The sequence below is a fragment of the Xenopus laevis genome, chromosome 2L, assembly GCF_017654675.1.
Source record: "Xenopus laevis strain J_2021 chromosome 2L, Xenopus_laevis_v10.1, whole genome shotgun sequence".
In the NCBI taxonomy this organism is placed as follows: Eukaryota; Metazoa; Chordata; class Amphibia; order Anura; family Pipidae; genus Xenopus; species Xenopus laevis.
In genome coordinates, this window is record NC_054373.1 from 106,043,168 (window position 1) to 106,067,800 (window position 24,633).

Below are 24,633 nucleotides of genomic sequence, written 5' to 3' on the forward strand. Positions count from 1 at the left end.
CTGACTAGAAAATAACATATGTAATATGATGTGGAGGCCCATTTATTAAAGGTCACATTTTAGTTGTATCAGAGCTTTTTGAAACCACTAGTGATGGGCGAATTTGCGCCGTTTCGCTTCGCCGAAAAATTCGCGAATTTCGCGCGAAATTCGCGAAACGGCGAAAAATTCGCGAAACGGCGCCGGCGTCTCGTTTTTGACGCCGGCGCCCGTTTATGACGCCGGCGCCCGTTTTTCCGACGCCGGCGCCCGTTTTTGGCGCCGGCGACTTTTTTCGGAAAATTTTTTTTTGACGCCGGCGAATTTTTTACCGCGAATTTTCGCGGCCGTTTCGCGAATTTATTCGCTCGGCGCGAATCGCGCAAATTCGCCGCGAATTCGCGCCTGGCGAATAAATTCGCCCATCACTAGAAACCACAAATAAACTCATTTATGAAACAATCTGAATCTGAAAAAGTCAGGAAATCACAACTTTTTAGACTTGTCGCATGATAACTATGACTTCTTCATATTGTCGCACAAAATCCAGCATTAAAAATACCTGAAAACCTCAAAAACCACGAAGCAAAGAAAGATCTTCCAGCTGTAAAAGGGACATCTGCCAATGACTTCTACATGATTTCAACAGGTTTTAGCTAGAGTATTTTAGATTCTGAATTGTCGCAATTGTTTCCTGAACAAAACAAGAAAGTGAAAAAAAAATTCACACTTTTTCCTTCCCCCGCCGATATATGCATATGCAAATTAGGATTCCGATTCAGATCGGTACTTTCACAGAGGATTCAGGGATTTGGCCGAATCCCAAATAGTGGATTTGGTGCATCCCTAGTTCTCACACCTATTTCACACCCTCTGAGGCAAATTTCCCTCTCTGAGACAAATTGGAGAGGCTTCAGATGGGGTTTTTTGCCTTCCTCTGGATCAACTAGCAGGCAGGTTAAAATAGAGTTCAAAGGTTGAGCTTGATGGACATGTGTCTTTTTTCAACCTAACTTACTATGTTACCAACATTCTCAATTTAGTTTTTTAAGTGTTTTTGAAACCATGACTAAATTCATTTTCTCTAAAACCACAAATGTCATGGTATTTATCAAAAGATCTGAGCTGAAAAAGCACAAATGGGAAAAGTCATTGAAAAAGTACAGAAAAGCTTTTTTCTACTTGCTGCAGAATAACTACAACTTTTGTGTATAGTTGCACAAAAGCCAGAGTAAAAAAAAAACCAAAAACCTCTAACCACAAATCAAAAAAAGATTTTTTTTTTTTTGTAAAAGGGACATCTGCCATTGACTAATACATGATTTCGACAGGTTTTAGCTGGTGTATTTTTGGATTCTTAATTGTCGCAGTTTTCTCACATAATAAATTCTGGAAAAGTTGCGCCTCTACATGTATGTTTTTGTAAAGTAAAGTGAGATCTAGTCAAACTGAGCTTAAAGTGATATTGACACTAAAACAATCTAATCTTCAAAATATTAATGTACATTTAGGGGCCGATTCACTAACTTCGAGTGAAGGATTCGAAGGTAAAAAACTTCGAATTTCAAAGTTTTTTTTGGGCTACTCCGACCATCGAAAGGGCTACTTCGACCTTCGACTACGACTACGACTTCGAATCGAAGGATTCGTAGTAAACATCGTTCGACTATTCGACCATTCGATAGTCGAAGTACAGTCTCTTTAAAAAAAACTTCGACCCCCTAGTTGGCAATCTAAAAGCTACCGAAGTCAATGTTAACCTATGGGGAAGGTCCCCATAGGCTTGCCTAACTTTTTTTGATCGAAGGATATTCCTTCGATCGTTGGATTAAAATCCTTCGAATCGTTATTTATCTGTGCTAAATCCTTCGACTTCGATATTCGAAGTCGAAGGATTTTAATTCCTAGTCGAATATCGATTAATTAACCCTCGATATTCGACCCTTAGTGAATCGACCCCTAAGGGTGCTTTTTATGAAAAGAAATTTACCAAACGCCCACTAATTTAACGCAATTATCAATAATTTTTCTTGAAAAAAATCAGAGAGATACACAAAGTTGCATCAAAAGCAATCTGTATCGTACGACTGATGCCCCGAAAACTCTATTTTATTAAATTTTCACTGGGAAAACTTGACTTTTTTGGATTAATACCTGTTCTACATTACCTCAGCAGGTACTGTATTTTCGAGTTTTTAGCAGCTTTGTGGTATGATAAACCTCTAAAAATTCGAGTTTTTATTTTTTGACAAAAAATTTGAGATCCTCCTAAAAGTCTCGACCAGATAAATAAATGGGTAAATAAATGGGTCCCTAAAAGTTACCTATAGGTCATGTTGATCATTTTTTGCTGATAGCTCTGCTCTCTGTAATTGTTACATGAAGTTACTAAACCTGACCTGTTTTACCAACCTGACTGTCCCTTCTCAACCTGTAGGTTAGAGTTTCTAATGCTAACTGAGTACTACTGCAAAAATATGGCAGCCCCCTCATACAGAAACATGGTGGATCAGAAATGTAGTATTAAAGCATTGGGCAAATACTTCATGGCAAAATCATAAATAGCATTGTTATAATAGATGCAAAAAAGATTTGTCGGTATCACTTTAAGCTATAAAAAGGGGATAAGAAAATTCAACAATTACAGTAACTTGATTGATACAATAGCTCTGAGAGTGTGTCACTTTTTTTTTAGTCATATTAAAACAATTTCTGAGACAGTGCTGTGTATTAGTAAATTTATACTTGTAATTTTGCTTAAAAAAACTGTAAATAATTTTTGATATAATTGAATCATAATGGTAAAATGGAAGCATCAGCTTGGTTTTTCTTGGTCATCATATGCTATATTTGTATTTGAAGGGCTTTAAAATGATATAGTTTTTAAAAGTATTACACACAAAATTTAATAAATAATGCAGTTCTTGTTGTCTTTGAAGTGTGCTTCAAAATTCAAGCTCAAACTGACAATCTCCTGTTATTTGCACTGTTGTATAATCTTCAAGTTCTGAGTTAAATTATCTCTCAAGAAACTGTAAGATCATCTTAATGATGAAGATTTCCTTTTCTTTTAAGAGCCCTACAGAACATCAGGAAGTGGATAGACTTTCATCATTTGTATTTTTATCTCTGTAATTAATATACATTCTGCAAATCAGTGAAGGCATGGATATATTTTAAGAAACAATGCTCATTAACTACATTTATTTTATATTCTTTTATGTAATGATTGTTCTTTAAACAGAGTGTCAAACAAGTTAAAAAACAGCATTTTTCTGTCAATAAAGCAAAAAAGTTAATCAAAAACATTTATATTTTCTTTAAGCCATATACAATCAACTTATATTTAACTTTAGTCTCATATTATGATGGCACTGGTGAGGCTGGGTAGAGATTTCTACTGGGCAAAAGGTTACAAAGAGAATTATCATTGGTATATGCTACAAGCCACCTTGTATAAGTGACGAGTATGAAGCCCAACTACTTTTACAATTAGAAGCGGCTTTGCAACTAGGTCAAGTTATTACTATGGGTGACTTCAATTATCCAGACATTGACGGGGTAATGGGATTGCCACAATAGAAAAAGCTAGTAGGTTGACAACTTTTTATTCCAAGTTGTACAAGAACATACTAGGAATAACCCTCTTTTGGATCTTGTTATAACTAATAATGCTGAACTCATCTCTAGCATTAGCGTGGGTGAGCATTGAGGGAATAATGATCATAACATGAGATTAACATTTGAGATTCTGATGCAGAGGTAATTCTTAGTGATGGGCGAATTTGCGCCGTTTCGCTTCGCCGAAAAATTCGCGAAATTCGCGAAACGGCAAAAAATTCGCGAAACGGCGCCTGCGTCTCGTTTTTGACGCCGGCGCCCGTTTTTGACTCCGGCGCCCGTTTTTTCGATGCCGGCACCCGTTTTTGGCGCTGGCGTCCGTTTTTTCGAAAACAGTTTTTTTTGCCGCGAATTTTCGCGGGCATTTGGGAATTTATTCGCTGGCAGAGAAACGCAAAAATTCGCCGCAAATTCGCGCCTGGCGAATAAATTCGCCCATCACTAGTAATTCTATAAGGGAGTAACTAAAACACTACATTTTAGACATGCAAACTTTGACAGCATAAGGGCATCTCTGCAACATATTAAATGACAAATGCTTTTCACAGGGGTTAAACACAGAACAAAAATGGGAAGTCTTTAAAATGCTGCTTGATAAATATACATGTCAGTATATTCCCCTTGTGAGCAAGGAATGTAGTTGCAAAGCAAAACATTTTTGGTTCAATAGAAGTGTTGGTGTTGAGGTGAGTAAGAAGATACATGCTTTTAAGGCTTTTAAGTTAGCTGGGACAGCCAAAACATTTAAGGTACAAGGAGGCCAATACATCTTGCAAAAAAAGCATGTAAGCTAAAATCTATAATGGTATTGCAACAAGCAGTAAAAATAATCCAAAATTATTTTTTAAATATGTAAATAGTAAAAAAAATTAAGCATGAAGGGGTGGGACCCTTAATATCAGAGGGTGGACAGCTGGTCGATAAAAACAAAGCTGAGATTCTGAACTGTTATTTTTCCTCTGTCTATACAAATGAGGTACCAGTTAATGAAGGTTTCCTTCTTAATAGTCCTAATTCTAGTAATACAACTAATGATGCATGGTCCACACATGAGGAAATTCAAAAGAGACTAGAACATGTTAAGATAAATAAAGGTCCGGGGCCAGATGGTTTTCATCCCAGGGTACTTAGTGAGCTTAGCTCTGTGATTGCCAAACCTCTTTACTTAATTTTTCAGGATTGAGGTCTGGCATAGTGCCGAGAGTCTGGTGAATTGCTAATGTGGTGCTGCTATTCAAAAAGGGATCCCGTTCACAGCCTCAAAACTATAGGACACTTAGTTAGTGGTCTGAAAGCTTTTTGAAGGGTTAATGAAGGATAAGATACTGGACTTCTTGGCAAATCACAAAACTATGAGCTTGTACCAGCATGGTTTTATGTGTAATAGATCTTGCCAGACTAACTTAATTCCTTTTTATGAGAAGGTGAGCAGGGACCTCGATTCTGGGAGGGCAGTGGATGTGAATTACTTAGACTTTGCTAAAGCATTTGATACAATGCCACACATACAGCTACTGGTTAAATTAAGCAATTGAAATTACTCTTTCTATTTTTGCTGATGATACAAAATTGTGCAGAATTATAGGTTCTATGAAGGATGCAGACACTTTTCAGAGTGATTTGACTAATTTAGAAAACTGGGCAGCAATCTGGAAAATGAGGTTCAATGTTGTTAAATGCAAGGTTATGCAGTTGATTTCTTGGACAGACATAATGTGAAGGTATGGAGGGGTGTGTGTGTGGATGCTGGGTTTCCTATGGAGTGGTTGAACTTAATGGACTTTCCATTAATGGGATGGACTTGCCATTAATGGACTTAATGGAAATTCCACTATGAATAAAAAGAAAAACAGTGCAAATTATCAGTTCTATGGCTTTTTATGTTCCCTCCAAAGTTGTTTCCCCTGTACTGTATGTTATATGTTAGTAGGATTACAGTAAAATAACATGACATTGAAGATGCCTGAACCTTAAAATGTGATGACACCTGTGTAAATCTTATAAAGAAAAATAGCATAGATGATGGGTTGGGTGATTTGTCTACTATGACACAATACCAATGTTTTGTGAATAAACCTGCTAACCTGAAGTGACTGTTATGTTGATATAATACACAAAAGCCATGAATATCCTGTAAATTATATCCTTATAAACGGTGAGTTCTGATGTCATCAGTTATAAACGGTGAGTTATGATGTCATTTCCATCACATGACTCACTGAAATGTTTGTATTATAATAAATAAAGTACCCCCAGTTGTAAAATATGAGGATATTAGAAGTTACCTCGGAGTTCCATGACCTGTATAAAAACACTCGGCCTTCGGCCTCGTTTTTTTATATGGTCATGAAACTCCTCGGTAACTTATAATATCCTTATATTTTACAAGAGGGGGTACTTTATTCACTATATATTCCATGCCATTAAACAATATACTGTACCTTTCCACTTTACTGTAGAGGTTTAGAGACAATTTACAATCAATGAATATTTTTGTATATTTTGAATGAATGAATATTTTGTAAAAACCTTAGATACAAGGTTTTGTAAAAAAAAACAATGTTCACCTTACCTCTAAATTGGATATGTAAAGATCATCATTAGTGACGAGTGAATGACAAATACATTCAATTAAATATTTTCCTCACACCAAATGCATTGATGCATTTGTTGCTCTTGATGCAATGGAATTAATGGTTGTTTTCTTCTTGTTTTTTTCTAGGTAAAAAAAACCCAATTTCTTTGTGAAACAGAACGCATAGTGATATTCTATGCCGATTCACAAAAATGTAGTCAAAATTTTACACAAAAATTTACTGAAATCAAAAATGTACTTTGATGATCAGTGATTATATACTTTAGATAATGTACTACTTTAAATATGTGTACATTTCAATTCTTTATTGTGCACTGTGATATTAATAGACATAACAACACACGAGAGAACCTGACATAGCATTTGGTATCATCTCGAGAATCCAGATGTTTCCCACAGAGAGAGATGCTTTTTCTTATTCGATATATACACACAGAAGAGCTTTCATGAAAAAAAAATGTTAGCGACTTTGAGGTACAGAACCACAGGGGGAATTGCTGAGAATAGCTGGTTTTGAAGGGTTTCCTTGTTCTTTAAAATGAAATAAGCAAGAATGAAATCAATAGAGGCCCCTCAGAAGCTTTTTTTAACTGTGTGTGTCCTCTTTCCAAACCCTAGATGAAAGATGTGCATGTAAGTGCAAGATTTAAAGCCTCACTCTCTAGATCTCCTGGATTCTTTTTGGGGGAGGTTTTGATGGATAATAAGGATAGCAAGCCTTGCCTCTTCCCATTTAACAATTTTGTATTTTACAATCTATTGTGAAAATATTTGTCAACAAATATCAATCCTAAGGTCTTCGGGAAGGGCACATTTTATTATGAATAGAACAAATTAAGAATAAAAAAAGAATTACCTTAGGGTTAATGATGCCTGGATACATATCATACAGTATACAGGTACTGTATGTTTCATTTCAGTACATATTTTGGCTTTTAATCAGTTATAGTTTACTGTAACTACATAAATATGCCAATATTTCCCCTGCACCTGATATCCTGAAAAAACTGCAAAAAAATTATATTAAAGTAACAAGTGTTATCATTGGTAGAATTCTTGCATAGTTTTTGAAAAAAATTATGAGCCAGTTGTTAAAACATAGGTAGTGGATAGCAAGGCGCATGCTTTACAAATATGAATTTCTCTTAACTTCTATAGTCATTACAGGCACACATCATGGGTTTAGTAGATAGAGAAAAAAAAACAGTTCTGTAAATATATTAGCACTCTGAAATAATTTTGTAAATATCCCTACTTACTAAAATAAAGTCCAAAAGAATAGTTTAACTAACTTGTACAAGATAATATATACAGTAGTAATCTATTTTTAATAGAACTTGAATATTTTGTCTACAAAATATATATATATCTGGCTTACTTGTGTAAAAAAAAAATATTTAAATAAATACACCCCACAGATGGGAATTAGAATATAAAGCTTTGCCATATGTAGAGAAAAAAACATTTTAAAGATAAAAATGTGTGTTTTGCTGAAGACAGTCTTGACAGATTGTTTGGTATAGTTCCTGCCCAAAGGCACATACATATTCAACACAAACAAAGATGCAGAAGAAACTGTGCCTGTGTCTTTTTTTCTCTATCATGAACGTGTTTATTATTTTATTATTATCAAGGATTTTATTTTAGAAGGCACTATTTAAATAAGATATTTTTCTTTAAAAAAAAAAAAAGTACGACTGGAGTTTTCAGTGACTGTAAGACCCTTATTGTGTTAAACAATACACACCTTACAATGTATCGAACATAATCAGTTTCTCAGTTGAATTTATTCCATATTATATGTATTCCATGTATAATTTTTATAATTTAGAACTGAATTATGATTCTAGACCTGCAACAGGTTCAACAGTAGAATCCATTACTTTTGCAGCAGCCCGATTGAGACACATTTATTCAATATCCATGGCAAGATACAGAAGTACAGTGTTTTGTGTCACACACCCTTTCACAAGCAGACAAATTGTATACTGTACTAAAATATGTAATCCTTAACATGTCACATGAGAACCGCCAAATAATACAAATAATCCCCTTATAATTCTAGAAATATTCTAGGAAAACTGGGTTCAATTAAATGTTTGCTTTTATTGTTCTACCTGCAAATAGTTGGATAAAGCTAATCACCGATTGGTTGCTGTGGGTTAGTGTTCAGATACAAATTTGCCCAATGTATAGATAAACATGATGAAAATGTCATTAACATTACACAAAATACATGGCTATAGGCTGTTTGGTAGCATCATTTCTAATTTGCAGTTTATTTTCATTCAATACATGTGTGGTGTATTTGATGTGGAAGTACACTATTTTTATATCTATATAGGATCACTTACTCAGAGTTCCTTTCTAAATCCTTTACTTTGCAGTTTAATACAGTATAACACTTTCTATAGGTAAATAGTTTTATTCACAGGGGGGTTCTTTAGTGCTATATTAAACTGCAAAGTAAAGGCGTTAGAAGCAGAACTCTGATAAAACTTGATTTTGTCTTTAAGGTGCCCTGGATGATACTGCAGTGTTGAGGAATATGTAGTTGTCATAAGTTTGGTTATGGAGGGTGGGCAATTACACTATACACAATTGACAGAAAGTTCTTTCAAGATCAACATTGTCCTATGTTCAACAGTATGTATAAATCAAATAAGCACCATTTGGCTGGTCACTATAGACCACCTACTGTATATTCCATTGCAGTTTGATAGATGATAAAATAGAAGAGCTATAACACAATGACACAAGCCAGCTAGGTTCACATAATTGGACTCTCTTTTGAATACAAAAATCAACAAGTGAAGTAGTTTTGTGGTTTATGAAAAAGGGCTGAAATAAATGCATTGTAGGTCATATAAATCTTGACACTCCCTCCTCCTTTTGCCTATTGCTATGTTTCTCTTTTTAGATTTTTGCTTTTCTTTACTGCCTTTTGTTTAGTTAATGGTCTACCCAAAGGTCAGTCATTAAAATATCTTATAATGCTATTTACTTGCCTACTAGGGTTTGACATCTCAATGACCTTTAGGGGCAGATTTATCAAGGGTTGAATTCCGAGGGTTAATAAACCCTCGAATACGACCCTCGAAGTTAAATCCATCAAATTCGATATTCGAATTTGAAGGATTTAGCGCAAATATTTTGATCGAATAAAAATCGTTTCGGCTTTTAGCCTTTCTCAAGGGGAATTCCACGTGCGGATACACCTGCCCTGAGAAGAGAATCACCCCGACGTTTCGGCTTTTAGCCTTTCTCAAGGGGAATTCCCCTTGAGAAAGGCTAAAAGCCGAAACGTCGGGGTGATTCTCTTCTCAGGGCAGGTGTATCCGCTTTTCTCTTTGTTTCCTATTGCTGTTTGACCATATTTACGTGGTATGTATAATTGATTTCTTGTGATATTTTTTGGACATATTTTTGCCCTGTAATATGTATGTATATTCTCCTTTTTAAAATATAAAAATATATGACTATTCAAATACCACGTGGTCTTGTTGTTTATTTGGTGTGCAGGCCCTTTTTGGTTAACATTGTTCTGTGTTTGGCCTTATATGGGGGCCTTGTAAGGGCTTTGTTTGCACCCATATGCTAACTATACTATATATATCATATATTAGAGTGCCCTCCATTTGAAAACATTTTCTGTATAAATTAAATCTATTAAACATATATTAAGAATGCTGACCTGAGAGAGTGAAGGTCAGGGAATAGTAAGACGAATGATGGATCCAAGGAGAGATAGTGTGACAGGATAGTCCACATTCTCATACCGAACACTCAAATCTTTAAAATAAATTCTGCATGATTTGCAGCTAACAAACCCCTAGAGTTTACATCACTGACAATATTACACTCTTCTTTCATACCCGTAATTCCTACAGTATGGCAGATTATATTTCAGTTTCAGATTGTTATTACAGACAAAAGAAAATGTAATATCACTCTTTTGGATGATACTTCAGTATATAAAACACTATTCATGTATTAAGGGGTTAAAACAGCACATTACATTATTTACAGAAACACATGCATCAGCCTTTAAACTAAATAACATACATAAATACTGTATAAAAAGATGACAAAGGGAAACTTTTTAATGAAACCATCATTAAATGAATCATAAACAACTAGGTTGTACGTCTTCATAGTAATATAATGTAACATAATGTAATGTGTAACATTTTTAAAGCATGTTTATTCCTATTTAAAAAAAATAAATCACAAAATAAACCTATGCAGACTCTAGGGTAACTTAGAGGCCCATGAATAGGGCATTATAGCAATCCACGATTAAATGGCCTGTGTTGTGTATTTTAATGTAATGCTAGTACTAAGCTCACTTTTCTGATTGCAGATTTATTAATAATTGTGATCACAGGGTAAAGATGTGCACTAGTACACTGTAATTGGTGAACGTAGTTCTCTTTAATGGTTCTTATGTTTATGTAGAATTCAAAAGATGGAGGTTTGAATCCAACTTCAAATCATTTTGCTCGAGGTTATACTCAGAATAATATGCAATAAAATATATTGCCCCAATGTTCCTTACCCATAATATCTTTTCTTGCTCTATGGCCTAATAGTCATTAAAGTTCTATTCAAAATGAATTGAAAACAGCTGTAATTGTATGTGATTATATTGATAATATTAAGACTAGAATTCACTTTTACGCCTTGACAAAGCTATTAATGCGAAACGCGCGTCGGCGTTCGGATTCCTCTTTTAAACTTAATTTTAGAAAGATTTGAATCTATTGGGCTAATGGAATAGAAGGGGTGGGGAAGATACTCACTTCAACCAATGCTCGGTAATCTCTCTTTTCTCTGCTACTAAAGTCACAAGAGCCCGTGGATTTGTGGTTTTTTAGGGTTATTCAGCTCTTTCTCAGAATAGGATTTAGATTAATTACGAGACCACAGTCCCGGATACTCTGCCTCCTTTGTCTTTGTGGTGTCCCAGGGATAGCAAACAATTAGGTAGTAGTTTTGGGACAACTCCACCTCTTCTAATTTCCTTTTCTTGCTAAAACTTTTTAACCTGAGCATCATGTGTATTTTTTAAAAAGTAATTTATCCCATTAATTGTGGTCCTCACTATATCAACTATTGAATTTTTACCTATTTATCAATATTTATTACTTAGCACTGTTAAGCACTTTACAATAAATTAATTTTGAAGCAATGATGAATTTTTGGTAATTGCCTTTTAATAGCAATCATATCAGCACTTGAAGCACTTTATTGAATCTTTGATCAGATTGATTGTGGATGCAAAACCAACGTACCAGACAGCACATTGTATCATAAGGTCATTAATTTGTGTGAAAGTAATTAATTAAGTATTTATTAATCTTTAGTTATATTTAATAGAATGAATTATATTGCACTTGCACTTTAATATAATTTATTTTTGGTAAAATTAAGCACTTATTTTAATTAGTTAGTGGTTGCCATTTGACAATCACAATAAACACTTAATAGGTAATCTAATAATTGAGGAACCGCTGAACGAGTGAGAGGCAATTGGGGTTCTTTTCTCTCTTCATAGAATAGAATTCACAAGTGTAATATTTCCTTTAAGTGCTTAAGAAAAATCAATACTTTAAATTCATGAATTATTTGTGATCAGCAAACAGCCCTTTTATAAGCCAATAATTCAAATGAAATGGCAAAATAGCATAAAGTGAATTATGAACAAGTAGTTGCTTCATTATTCACTCTGGAACTCAGAACTATACTAGCAAAGAAAATGATTATCAAAATTAAGTTTTTTGTGGAAAAAGTATGGATATTTTAAGGTCTCTTCTTAACTACTCTAAAGGATTAGTAACATAATAAAATAAAATCCTTTTATATAGCATTTTTAAAAATGTCTTTATCATTCTTAGAAAGAAACATATTTTGAGTTAAAAATTATTTGATTTCCTTAATATAACAGCCAAAGGATTCGTGAAATTTGGAAGCTTAGACTCAAAAAGAAAATAAAAGAAGCACTTTTATGTCAAAGAAAAATAAATCTATGTGCATTGCATGGGGTTTGATTTACAGCAATACTTATGCAACTATCTGAGATGGGTAGACTAACTGCACTTTGTATTGTGGGTAGAGCAATCCAGTTATCTTAAATAACTCCAATTTACATTACAATAACAACATTTTAAGTGAGTGGAAATGTGAGCTGTTTTGTGAAAGGCATTAAACATAATGAAGCGTCAATTTTTTTTTTTTACACGCGCAACAATGTTTCTCATGTATTAAAGTCAATGGACTTTTTTCTTTTGGCAACTTGTTTGTCCTAAAAAGCATTAAAGTCAATGGGTGTTTTTCCTTATGGCGGACATTTGTCATAATGCATTAAAGTCAATGGGCATTTTTTCTCATGGGGACTTTTTTGTCCAAGTGCTCAAAAGGCAGATTTATCAAGGGTCGAATTTCAAAGTACAAAAAACTTGGAAATTTTACCATCGAATTAAAAAAAGTCGAATTTGAATATCGAATTTGAACTTTCTTCAACATACTTTGTAATTCTAGGGTCGAATAAAAATCGTTCGATCGAATGAATAAATCATTTGATTCGAACGATTCAAACGATTTTTAGAGATCAATTGAAGGATTTCTATTCGACCAAAAAAAGGTCCCCATAGGCTAACATTGCACTTCCGTAGCTTTAATTTGGCTAAGTATGAAGTCGAAGTTTTTTTTAAAGAGACAGTACTTCGATTATCGAATAGCCGAATAGTCTAATGATTTTTACTTTGAATCGTTCTAATCGAAGTCAAATGGTTGAATATAGCCTATTCGATGGTCGAAGTACCCAAAAATTTTCTTTGAAATTCGAAACTTTTTGAAATTCGAACCATTCACTCAAGCTTAGTAAATCTGCCCCTTAAAGTCAATGGGGCCATTTATACAGTTTGCGCAGCGCATATTTATTCGCAAATGGTTGTATTGCCCATGCTTATTCCTGAACACTAAAGTTGTAGCATAACTCAAACGCAGAGTATTCACAATTTGCATTTTTTGTCATATTTAAAAAGCTCTTATGGACATTCGCAGTGCGAAAAAAATTGCAATTCTGTTTGCACATTAAATACACCTCTCTTATTCAGCTTTATAAATATAACCATGGACAGGGCAAATATTTTCACTGTGTGAATCATTCTGCCCTGCGTGAATTTTATAAATGAGCCCCAATGGCTTTATTCTTATGGGCATTTTTTCTCAGCAAATTTTTCCGTGGCAAATTTGTGCTGCAGTTTCCCCAAAAAATTACAAATGGCGAAATGCGGAATTATCAAGTTTCTTGAAATTTCCAGCAAATGTTTCAGCTAATTGAAAGGGGGACAGATTAATTTGTCGGTACCACTGAATCATGTTAATCATGTTTCAGCTATCATAGGTTTCACTTAAAAAATGTTCTACAACACTTGTGGTACTGGTATTTAGCAAGATACAGAAGTCCAGTTTCCACTGAAGTAATTTGCATTAAACACAGTGTTACATGAGCTTTGAGTGCAGAATGTCACACTGTATTTTACTCAGAAGGGAAATGACACCAATCTGAAATAAATAGATTTTACATGTTTAACTCAAAATATGGATCTGGGTTGACCAGTGTGTGACCAGTGATACATAAGTTTAATGTTCCCATACTGTAGGGCTGATTAATTATTAGCTCTGAAGCATACTGTAGACTACTTTGATTTTTAAACAGACATCTGGAATGCATCTCAAGTAATTACTGAGCATGGTGCATTAGTTTAGCAGTATTCCATACTGTTGAAAAACAATGCAATCTGTTGCATATATTGGAGGATCCAATGTGAGTATATACATATTATACATATCAGCAAACATTCAAAAATGGTGTTCTAGAGAAGACAATGTCCATTTTGTGCATACAAAACAGAGTCCTGATCTTTACTGTATTCAACGACCTTTGTAATGTGGTAGATGCTGGGTTGTACTTTACCATTGTGCCCAGCATAATGGCTGCAGGCTCTGAAACTGAAGGCACAGGCCAATGGTCATTCTGCCTAACCCTAAAACAAACCCTGTGTGGGTGCTACAACCCTGTCACCTATACAGATAGTAGTTTAACTCAGCTTTTCCTGGAATACTAACTGGACACTGTGGGAGAATTATTGAGGGCTGGGGTTGTAACTGCACTAATACTATGTAGCCCCATAGGACCCGATGGGAAGACTCAGGATGCTGTAGTGTGCAATGTTGGATGAATATTTCATATATGATGGGTGGTGCACAGACCTTTCATGGATTTCAGAAGTCTGATCTGGGTGAGCTCTCAGGCATAATAATATCAAAATGTAGCACAACAAATGTTAGGTTCAAAAATAATAGTGGGGGAATGTAATATGTTTCACAAAGTCCATTGCAAACATTAGCGACCCATATTCTCATTATTTGCATCCCTTCTGACTGATTTTAGACCTGATTTGCAAACAAATGACCAGTAACATGCCCAGTAAAATTTCACAATCACAAAGCATTTTTTTTTTGTGACAACATTTTTAATTAAACTCCAGAGCAGGCGTTAAAGCTAACCTTTCCTCAGCTATAGGGAGCGATGTAATATTCGCCAACAAATGAATTTACATTTAGAGTTGGACTGGGGGCCCAGGGGTGTGAGGGCCCGGATATTTCCTGGACCCCCAGTCGGACTCTGGCTGCTCCAAATGTAAATTAATTTGTTGGAGAATCGTACATCACTCCAAACCCATGTCTCAACTGCACCCCCCAGACCCACTTGGCAACCTCCCTCCACCACCCTATCCCTGCATGTACCTTGCTAATATGACAGCTGCAGTCAGGCCCTTCGCCACACAAATCTTCAGCACAAATCCAGGCAGAGAGCAGATCTGGGTCTGCAGGTGTCCGACTCACACTTTTTTATTTTAATTACATCCCCACTTACTGTATATTGCTTATGTTTATACACACTGTATTCCTGTAGCTGTAACTGGTGGGGTATGCAACATTGAGATTGATTTACTTTTTACTAGTGATGGGGAAATAAATTTGTCAGGCGCAAATTTGTGGCGAATTTCCACGTTTTGCCGCCGGCTAATACATTTACGAGAAAATTACCCTGGAAAAAATCCGTCAAATCAAAAACAATTGGGCGTGCATCAGAATAGTCAAAAAATAGTCAAAAAATAGTCAAAAAATTGTTGCATGTCAAAGTTATTCGGACACCCATTGACTTTAATGCATTTGGACAAAATAGGCGCACGTATAAAAATTGTTGCGGACACTGAAATTGACCCACATTAAATTGTTTTAATGCCCATTTTTTTTTTTTACTTTAATGCATTTCGTGGATTTTTCGCCATTTCGTAGGAAATTCGTTAATTTTTTCGGCTAAGCGAAATGGGACAAATTCGCCCATCACTACTTTTTACTTTTTAAACTCTGAAACAACCATGAAAAGAGGTTATTGTCTAAATGAATAGTTTGATCAACTCAAAATTGTTTGAGCTTCCCCAAAAGTCTGGTTGTCTGTTGATTTTGCCATGTGTTCACTGTTACTGTATATTAACAACGAATGGTTTTGGCGTCATAGACAGAAAGTTCAGTTCACATATACTGCGGAAGATGGCCTCAACTTAATACAGTACATGTGAATCTGAAATTCAAAGTAAATTAGAAGCGGAAGTTTCAAGCTGATGGGTTTTACTTTTTGACATGGATAGCATCTGCTGCAAATTGAGCTATTGTTCCTATTTCCTTTCTGTGATTATAGTTTGAAAAAAGTAATTTAGATGTATTTTTTAAATTTCACTTAATGGCAACGTCACTCTCAGACCTTTTCTTCAAATGAAACTGAATGAAAAATACAAGTCCAGTGCCTTAAAGGAATCAACTGTTTTGCCATCTGCAAAAACTTCTCTTATAATATATTACATCTGCATATGTATAGGTTGCACCTGGCAAATCATCAACAAGCAAATATTTCATGCAAATTAGGTAAGTGAAAAGTTCATTTTGATGTTGAATGAATGGCAAAATTGAAGCAACTTATAATAAGTAAAGTTATGCTTAGCATCATGTATATAGTGGATAATATACTCCCTACTGTAGTTTATAAAGAAATTAGAAGTCACAGAGAAGTTATGCGATTGTATACAAGCAAGAGGCCGCAGGTCACATAACTTGTGGTGGCTGATATTATCTTTATACATTTTAGTAAGGGTACATTAATTATAAACTACAGAAATTATAGAAAGATCCATTATCTGGAAAACTCCAGGTCCCGAGCATTCACATATATATGAATGAGTCATTTTTGACAAACAGGTCAAATTATGTAGCAAATCCTAGGAGGATTTGGGATAATCTCAGCCAGATCTTTATCAGCTTGTATGATGTTCCATTGATTTTTTACAATTTTGCCCATACCGTACTTCTTATGCACGAGTTGTATTTAGTGCTAAAGACCAAACAAGAGTTTCATTCTGTGTGATTAACCCCTGATGGAGTTTTTGGGCTTTATCTAAAGCCTCATCTAACACTCTGTCAGTGTACCCTCTTTCTTTAAACTGGGTCCACATCTCAGATAATTGTTTCTCACAAACAGAATGAACAAAACTGAGAAATTGGTAGCGACTTTTTCATGGTGCTTGCATGACAGCTATCATAATGTAAAAGGCCATTTTTGTCCATGGGATTGTGATACAAAGAGTAATCCAAATGATAACCATTCCACGTAAGACAAGACCAAAAAAAATTATTATGTAAGGGTGGATGTCGAAGGTAAACCATACTGGGCTGTCAATCAATTCAGCTCATTAAAGGGGAAGGAAACCTAGTTGGCGCAAAAACCCTCCCCCCCTCCCGTGTGTTGCCCACCCTCCCTCCTCCCCCCCTGGCCTACCCGTCCCGCTGGGCAAATGCCCCTAACTTGTTACTTACCCTTCTGCGCAGGTCCAGGGAGTTCACAGACGACATCTTCTTCCACGCGATCTTCTTCCTGCTTTGACCGGCGCATGCGCAGTAGGAGCATTTCACGGTACGATCTGCAGCGCATGCGCCAAAAGTACATTGTGACTTTTGGTGCATGCGCAGTAGATCCATACAGGCGAAATGCTCCTACTGCGCCAAAACGCCGTTCAAAGCAGGAAGATGATCGCGTGGAATAAGATGTCATCTGTGAACTCCCTGGACTGGACCTGCACAGAAGGGTAAGTAACAAGTTTGGGGCATTTGCCCAGCGGGACGGGTAGGCCAGGGTAGAGGAGGGAGGGTGGGCAACACACGGGGGGGGGAGGGAAACTAGGTTTCCTTCCCCTTTAACCATTTCTGTGAATTGTAATTCAGTGCTATGCCACACAATAATCATATTGTCAATTCAAGGATGAAAAAAAGGATGTTGCTGTTCCTACTGGTGCATAAATAGGTTGGCATAGGCGGGTGCCATGGCCACACCCATTTCCGTACCAGATGCCTGTAATTAATAATCCTGTTCAAAATGAAAATAATTAATGGATAATGTCAACTCAAGTAATTTCATTAAAAATTTAATGGGAGGACCAGAATGAAGACAAAACTCTTCAAGCGATTGTTGTACTTGCTTCCATGCCAGCGCCATGTGGTATTATATTGTATATCCTTGCTTACCAACAAACATTGTTCATCCTCAGGCAACGTCAATTGTTTAACACACTCTAACAGATGTGGTGTGTCCTTCAAATAAGTAGGTGTGCTACAAACTACTGGCTGTAAAACAGTGTCAATGTATATGCCAATAGGGTCCAGTATAGAGTCACGACCTGACACAATTGGTTGGCCAGGAGGACCCGATAAGCTCTTGTGTACTTTGGGCAATGTATAAAGCACTGGACACTTAGGATGTTCATATAGCAAAAAAATCTTTCAATTGTACATTAATCAAACCCACATCAAAAGTGCTTAACACTGTGTCACCAGGCAATCATGTGTATACATTGAATTCAGCAAGCTGTCTCAAGACATCAGACCTATAGTCACTATAGTTCACTACCAGGACACCCCCACCCTTGTCTCCAGGGCGGATTACAATTCCTGTTTCACTCATCAAAGTTTTTATTGCTGCTTATTCCTGCTTAGATAAATTGTCCCTCTACACACAGGTTGGGGCTTTATTTAATCCTTCCCTTTCAATCAAATGTTTAAACAATTTGATAGCAGGATTTTCTGTTGTGGGGTGAAAGTAGTTTTCAATTTCAAAGCTTGCAACTTATACAGTATATGTATATATATTTATAAAACAAAATAAATAAGTTGCACACCTCAAATGTACACAAAACCTGGGTGCTTATGCATCAAAATAAAATATATAGTCCACAGTGGAATTACACAACAAAAATGACTGTGATAAAGGAAAAACTAGGTTTGTTCCTTGAGAAAGGTTCCTGTGAGGGACCAAAATGTTGGATAAATAAACCTAGTCAAACAGTCAAGTTTAGCAATTTCAAGTTACAATTACTTACAAAAACCTACTGTATCAGCAAATGGCCACCATGACTAATAGGCAATTTTTAATGTACAATAATATTTTGAAGAGTTGTTTTTTATTGTAAGTATCATTTTAGGGGGGGGGGGCACATGGGACATAACTGTTCAGTGAGTTTGCAATTCATCCTTAATTCCCAGGTTAGATTCAAAAGCAAACAGTTACAAATCATGTGGTCCCCCCTCAAATCACTGATCGGCCCTGCCTGGTTACCAAACAGGGGAAACCAAGAGAGCTGCAAAGCAGGAAGTAGTGTTCTGGCTATTATGTTAGACATCCAGTCACTCCAGCCTTTATACATTACATTTTTGTCTAACTAACTATATTGAATTTTAATATTGAATACATTTTCATTTACCCAGTTTTTAGTTTTATCCTGAACAAATCCTTCAGGGGAGACTGCACCCATATTTGCTGTCTTCATACTGTGTATGATGTCAGATAAAGCATAGCTGAAAAAGCAACTGTAAAGCCACATTTAAGGCAAGATGAAAACCATAGCCATGGGCTGGGAAAAGTTTGTAAATAGATTATAAATAGTTATATAAAATCAACAGTATAATAACTTATAATATTATAATAAATGTAACCTTTTTGATATCATTCTCTATCTCAGGTGACACAATTCCCCCCAATTTAAGAAAAACAGAAGTTCACCAACAACCTGTCAGGATCTGCTGGGATTCGAGCCAGGGACCTTTAGGTTTCTGGCTCGATGCCTTATCCATTGGGCCAGGTTAGCAGCGTGTAGGGCTGTTCACTATATGTTACCTGGCCTCTGCAGCCCCAGCCCAGCAGCAGCCTGATTGGTTGCAGTCAGCCAATCAGGGCTGACTCTGCCCTATTTAAGGCAAGCACTCCTAACAGTGCTTGCTGGAGAATTGTTTCCCAGACTAGCAGTGTGGCATTGTCCCTAGTTAAGGGTTTCAGCTCTAGCCTCCTTTCCTTGTCCTGTCCTGTTCTGTTCTACCCTACCTTGTACCTTTCCTCCTTATATTTCCTTCATTTGTTCCTGCCTTGTCTTACCCTCCCAGTTCTGCTCTAGTCCTACCTTATACCTTGCCTTAACCTATTCTGCCTTGCCTTGTCTGTTCCTACTTCCTGTTCTAACTTGAAACCTTGCCCTGCTTTCCTTGCTATTCTGTATCTTGATCTGCTTCTCACTCCAAATCTTTCCCTGCCTTGACCTTGTACTGACCTTACCTTGCCTGGTCCTGATTCTTGCTTCCTGTCCCTGCCTTGTACCTTGTAACCCCTCATCTCACTCTGCATCTTGCCCTGCCGTTTCCTGCCTCTCCTGTCTCTATCCAGTCCTCTCCTTTTGCTCAAGTCTCTAGAACTACGCCTGCACCGTCGTGTCTCATCCTTTCAGTCTTTCCTCTTTTTTTCAGTACAAAGGGATAAAATATGTGCTGGGGAATACACAAACTTCTAATGCCTTTTTTAATGTGTTTGTAGTCTGGATTAGAATTCATTTTAAAGTTAAAGTTTTTCTGCTCTTCCTCAAGCAGTAATGGCTGCGTGGAACTTTAAATATTTACTTTTGAATTCACATTACTGCCTTTTAATAAATCTGAATCCAGTCCCAGCCCTTTGGCATTTAGTTTCAGACTTGCTGTGCCAGTTAAAGTATATGAATCTCATTCCTTAAACAAACATCATGAATATCATTTGCACAGACCAGTCAATTATTTTGCTGACATATGAAAACTATTTTCAGCCTCCTGGGATTATGTATTAATTCTACTTTAGAGATACTTTCTAAATAAAGCTATATAGCACACATAAGCTAGTCATAGAATTAAAACAATTAATCTGTCAGATGTAATAAAAGATGTATGCAGTTCCATGGAAGATAGGTTAGATGAAGTTGTGGGCATAAGAAGGGAAAATGAGGGAGGAGATTTGGTTGGGGGTACTGTTAAGGAGGTGGAGGACCACAGGTTGCTTTTACAAAATGCTCAAACTGGTTCCAGTATTAAATATTGTATATTTTCAAATGCAAGGAGTAAAATGGGAGAGCTGGAAGTGCTAGCCCTGGAGAGAAAATGTGATGTAATTGCTGTTGCTGAATCATGGCTGAATCGCATGACAGGGCAGTTAATATCAGCGGCTATACTTTGTTTCGAGGGACATAGGCAATAGAAAATGAGGAGGTGTATGTCTGTTTGTTAGGCAAGATTTAAAAGCTTATATAAAGGAGGAGCTGATTATAGGAAATGAGAGGATTTATGGGAAGATCTCTTTAATGAGAGCCCAGTAAATTAATTAAAGGAGTATGCTATAGACCCCCTAATTTTTTAAATAAAAAGAGCAACACAATATATACTAGTATCGATATGGCAAGGGAATATCCTTTATTATGAAGTACAATTCCAGTGAGGGCAAGTGCCCCCCCCCTGCCCCTATCTGTGGATGCCCATGCCTGGGACCTGTCTTAACACAACACCTGTAGTGCCTGGCCAGGTACTGCAAACAGATACGTAACTTCCTAAACTTACATAAAAATTTCAGTGACTTAGGGAGAAACTTCCGTAACCTACATAAATAGTTTATATACGTCCATCAAGTTCAACCTTAAATCTGTATTTAACCTGGTAACTGCTAGTTAATCCAGAGGAAGGGAAAAAACCCTGTTTGAAGCCTGGTGTATAAAAAGAACAGTTTTTCTGCCACAACAATATGTTTTGATGAAGCTATATCCTCCACAATCTTGTGTCAGTGACATCATATCCTGAATGCCGAAAAATCAAAACAAAAAAAAAGAAAACACTAGCATTTTTTCCTATTTTAAAGTGGGATTATGTATAAAAATTGAAACTGTTAAATATTTTTTTATACATATATTTTTTAACCATTTGAAGGTCATGCTACATTTGTTTTAGGGTGGGCTCATGTCTAGGACAATGTAGGACCTCTTTTGTCTTTATTTTGTTTCCTTGGGCATTTTTAATAATAATTGGCCACTTCAAGCAATTTCACTAACATCAATAATAAAAACGATATATATATATATATATATATATATATATATATATATATATATATATATATATATATATATATGTATTCCAGCAGAGTCGCACTCGAAAAGTTTTAAAACATAACGTTTATTGTCCCATCATAAAAATGTGGTAAAGAAGTATACTCATCTACATAGAGACATCACGCGACGTTTCGGGGGTCCCCTGCCCCCTTTCTCAAGCGTGTCCCCAATGCGTGGCATGTAAAAAAAATTTGGAAATGCAACTAAATACCACTGAAAATATTCTGAAATCTGCACTTCAGGAGGAGGAATTTATACAAATTAAAAACAAGACTGAGGCTATGTTGGAAAAATGTAAAGGGGAAGTCAGCCGAGTTAAAAAACAGAAGTTTGATCGGGATGCCACAGATTATGAACGGGGCACGGTCTATAACTGGTCATACCTGGCATACAACAGAGAACGTTATCGGCGTGACTCCCATCGGTCCCGTGAACGTATACAATCTAACTTTATGGATAACGATAACCCCACCCCACCTGCCCCTTTTTTAGATGGAGGAGACAAAGAAAAAGAACAAGGAGAGGTGGTAGAGGCCAACGGAGATACGCATGGAGGAGCTCGGGAACGGAGACAACAACCAAGACGGACGAGGCGGAACAAATAGTTTTCAACCTTTCCAATGTTGAACTCTCTCCAATACAACACAAGATCTTGAGCAAAGGGCTGAACTTTTGTCCTACATCAAGGGTGGATGATTTTCAATTGCAGGTTGACCTGTATCGGTTCTTTAGAACTTTACGACTCAAAGCACATTTTGCAAGTGGACATGACTACCAAGGACTCACCTCGGATGCAGAGGGGTTGATACTAAACAAATCGGTCTCAGAGCTAAGAGTAGGTTTGTTCCCCCTACAACCTATCCAGCGGTAGAGACCTACATACAGAAGGTTAAACTTGAGATCGAGAATAATTTACAAATGCAAACTGATAAGGAGAACTATAATCTGTCTAAAACTGAATCTATTGCATTAAAGGAATTGATGACCATGTCCAGTATCACAATCAAACCCTCTGACAAGGGTGGTGCGATTGTGATAATGGACACGGACAAATATATTGGGGAGATCGTACGACAATTGTCTGACCAAAATGTATATACCTGTTTATCATGTGATCCCACTTTTGAGTTTAAGCGTGAGATGGATGAGTTATTAAAATGTGCGCTGGACAAGGGAGTGATCACTCTGGCCACATTTAAATATATGCGGGTGGATTTTCCTGTAATTCCTCTCATTTATGTGTTACCGAAGATTCACAAAGACCCGGTCAATCCTCCGGGTAGGCCAATTGTGGCTGGCATTGATTCACTAACCAACAACTCAGCGATAGTACTTGATAGGGTTCTTAGCCCCTTGATACAGAAAACCAAGTCGTATCTGAGGGATACCACTGATTTCCTGGGGAAATTAAATGTATTAGGAAAGATCCAAGGAACGATTTGGCTTGCGACATTGGATGTCGCCAGCCTTTACACCTCTATTCCACACTCACAGGGGCTATATGCTGCAGAATTGTTACTACAGAACAGTAGTGCATATAATAAGGAGGAGATTTCTTTTTTTATGGAGATACTTAAATTCATTTTACATAGGAATTACTTTAGATTCCAAGAAGCTTATTATTTGCAGCTGCGGGGGACGGCCATGGGGTCCAGTGTCGCCCCGTCATATGCCAACTCATTCATGAGTTGGTTTGAGGAGGAGCACGTCTATACCGATGTGCTGTTTGCCAGACATTGTTTGGCTTGGTGGCGGTACATCGACGACGTGTTCCTCGTATGGCGGGGTGACCTGGACTCTTTGTCCGCCTTCCGCGATACGATTAATAATGCTAACGAAAACATAAAGTTCACTATGACTGCTGATCTCCATTCTGTAAATTTTCTGGATGTCCAAGTTATTCGCGCTCAAGAAGGCTTTCTCACTAAGATGTTCTCTAAGCCTACTGATAGGAACCAACTGTTGGCATTTGACAGTTTTCATCCCCCAGCTGTCAAAAAGTCGATTCCTATCAGTCAATTCACAAGAGTATGCAGAATTACCAATGATCCTACTTTGGTTGAACATGATCTTTCGGTAATGAGGGACAAATTGATACACAGAGGTTACCCGCCAGATACGTTGGATAGTACAAGTGCTAAGGCCGAGTTGATTGCAAGAGGAGGTAGACAAAAGGTGGACAATAGAGAGAGACGACTCACCTTTGTGGGACAATATCATTCTCGGAGTGAAAAATTTAGACAGATTCTATACAGACATTGGCATCTGTTAAGGGATGCCTATCCTACTGTGACCGAATTTAAACAACCACCTATGATGTCCTTTAACAAAGGTTCGACTATAGGGAAGAGGCTGGTACGTGCTGACATACGACCCTCACCCAGACAATATACATTCTTGGGTCCCCCCAAAGAGGGTATGTTTCGATGTAAAGGCTGTGCACAGTGCCGGTTCGTGCTTACAGGAGATTCTTTTTGCAGCCCGGTTACAAACAGGAGCTATAATATTAGGGGGCATTTTTCATGTGACACCAGCTATGTAATCTATATGTTAGTGTGTCCTTGTAATTTAATCTACATAGGGGAAACTATCCAGAAAATTAGAGATAGATTTTCCCAACATAGATCCACTGTTAACACAAAAAATTCCATTCTCCCGGTCTCCAAACATTGTTTGGAGAAGGGACATAGTGCCGATGATCTTAGATTTAGAGTGATACAACACATACCACAACCCAGGAGAGGGGGCAATAGATTAATGCTGTTAAAAAGGACGGAAGTCCAATGGATTCATCGGTTAAAATCACTGAGCCCTAATGGGTTAAATAAGGACTTCGATTTACATCTGTTCATCTAAATGTTATGATTCTGT